The sequence below is a fragment of the Drosophila ficusphila genome, unplaced genomic scaffold (genome assembly GCF_018152265.1).
Source record: "Drosophila ficusphila isolate 14025-0441.05 unplaced genomic scaffold, ASM1815226v1 contig_197, whole genome shotgun sequence".
NCBI lineage: Eukaryota > Metazoa > Arthropoda > Insecta > Diptera > Drosophilidae > Drosophila > Drosophila ficusphila.
The window spans coordinates 558,915-561,406 of NW_025064091.1; the positions used below are offsets into that span (position 1 = coordinate 558,915).

Here is a 2,492-nt window from a genome sequence, read left to right on the forward strand (position 1 = left end):
AAGTTAATTTCGTCTACATCAACATTTTTGGCTGTCAAAATCGCCCGATGACTGAGCCAGTAATTTTTGAATGCGCAGAGTAGTTAATATCTGGTGCATATTCAAAAGCAAGACGAACGAATGATGTACAGTGGCGGACTAAAGTCTACATACGACCCCCTTTTTCGTATTTTTCCCACTCCTATAGATTTTAAAAGAAAAGTAATGATGCAGTCTTGTTTTAACTGTTATTATAATACAAAAACCAAAATTTCATTTTTATTTAACATAAACTTTCAAAGTTAAAAGCGAAAAACTAAAAAAAGGCACTGACAAAAGTGAACATACGATTCGTTGGTTAGCTCTTCTATGATTTAATACTAATATATATACTACATTTAATATTTTGTTGGTCCACCATTGGCATCAATGACTGCTTGTAGTCGTCTGGGCATAGAAGCAACTAAATTTTCCAGCTCTTCTTTTGTGATTTTATTCCATTCCTCTTGGAGCCTGTCTCTTAACATAGGAGCACTCTTTATCTCGTGTTTTCGAATTTTTCGCTCCAAGATTTCCCAAACGTGCTCTATAACATTCAAGTCCGGGCTTTGTGGTGGGGAATACAATTGCCGGGGAGCATAATACAGCAGCCAATCCTGTACAATCTTCGCCGTGTGCTTAGGATCATTATCCTGTTGAAAGATCCAGCTGCTATCACTGCATCATTACTTTTCTTTTAAAATCTATAGGAGTGGGAAAAATACGAAAAAGGGGGTCGTATGTAGACTTTAGTCCGCCACTGTACGTACTAATGAGCGGCTGATCCGTTGCCTTTGTCGTTCTTGTGCTCGTACTGTATCTATGTTTCGTTCTCGTGCCGCTCTTGTTCTCGTAATATTCTGTTGCAGGCGTTCGCTACGCTGTTCTTGAGATTCTTGTGCACGACCTTCCGCTGTCCTAATTCTTTGAGCTGTATTTCTTGTATCGACTTGTTCTGGCAACTGATGAGCTCTTTCAACACGTTTGCGTCGTGCCTCTCTGCTGCTCACGTTGTTGAGATTAGATTTTTTCGGCGGCATTTTGATTTACTATTATAATTATTATGTGGCAATACCTGTATGTGTATTTTTTATATCTACAGAATTTTGAATAATGAAGCACAGATAACTAAAAAGCAGGAATGATTTCACTGTATGACAATAATTCGTCACTATAATTTGAATTTGATTTACACTTCGGTCTACGTACGTGGTTGGCTATGCTAACACCAAAAATTAAAAAAGTAGAAATATTAGAATTTCACGCTATTTCGTTTACTACAAAATAAATTTAATTTATACCTTAACCTCAATAACACGTGGTAATCAGGCTATTGTCGGTTTAGCATAGCAGCAAATTTGCCAATATTTCGTAGACAAAACGTGGTGTTGCTCTTGCTTATTTTTTATAGCATACTTTTGCGGGCAATTTGAAAATATTAAAAAAAAGTAACCACTTACTATTGCATTCTGTTCGCCTGGTACTTCAAAATGAGGTTTGGTTGAATATGTTGGTATTGGCGGAACGAATTCGAAGGGACAAATTGGAAAATCCACTTTTAGGTACCAGGCGAACATAATCCATTATAGACAAATAATTAGCAATAAAATAAAATTGCGACTATAATTAAAGATCTAAAATATCCTATCTCTCAAGTTGGACCAGACTGCTCATGGTATGCCAATTTAATTTAACATCGGTTAAGTAGTTTAGGAGTCCATCGCGGACAAACATCGTGACAGGAGATTTATATATATAAGATATTATATATAATTGTACCATGGCTGCAGCATCCCGTGTACGCTCGGGTCCTCGGTTTTCCTCTGCTAGTCTCCAGGTAGCATGATCGGCAGTGTTTCGCAACTGCTCTCGTCGACGGTTTTCGGAGATAGCTCGGGTTCGTGCCCGCGCTGCAGCGTCCCGTTCGCGTTCGGGCTCACGATTTTCCTCTATAGTCCTGCGAGCTGCATGGCTGGCAGTATTTAGGGCCTGCTGCCGTCGTCGTTCTTCAAAATTTTCCCTGGTATTTGCGTAAGCTGCGGCGTCCCGTACACGTTCAATAGCTCGAATTCGTGCACTACGCCTTCTCAGAGCGAGGGCAGCAGTTTCTCGTGCTCGAATTTCTGCTACCACATCGATATTCGTAGAGCGAGTCAAGGCAATATGCTGGGCATTTCTGGTCCTTATCTGAGACGAATTTTGTGCATATCGAGCTCGGCTACGAGCAAGCGCAGCTTGCCTACGCTGTTCTTGCGACAAAGAAGATTTACGTGGCATTCTCTGGAATTGGCTGTTAAAAAAAAAATTGGAAGAAAAAATACATAGCGAATGTTTGATTAGACCACATTAATAAAAGTGGTATTAATGAATGGGTTATGGCTAAGTCCTAGTAGAATTAACATCCACTTCAAACTGTATACAAACGAATGACTTACCAAATCAAATATTTCCAAGATTTGTTTTGTTGTTTTAAC

General features: G+C 39.2%; 1 long non-coding RNA gene across 1 annotated transcript; it reads right to left on the reverse strand.

Moving 5' to 3' along the window:
- Positions 1 to 333: 333 nt before the first annotated feature.
- LOC122320918 lies at positions 334 to 1,597 on the reverse strand. The gene is made up of 2 exons (XR_006245909.1): positions 789 to 1,597; positions 334 to 722 (listed from the first exon to the last, which is right to left on the reverse strand). It is a non-coding gene; the product is annotated as an uncharacterized LOC122320918 (long non-coding RNA).
- Between the last annotated feature and the right edge of the window lie 895 nt (positions 1,598 to 2,492).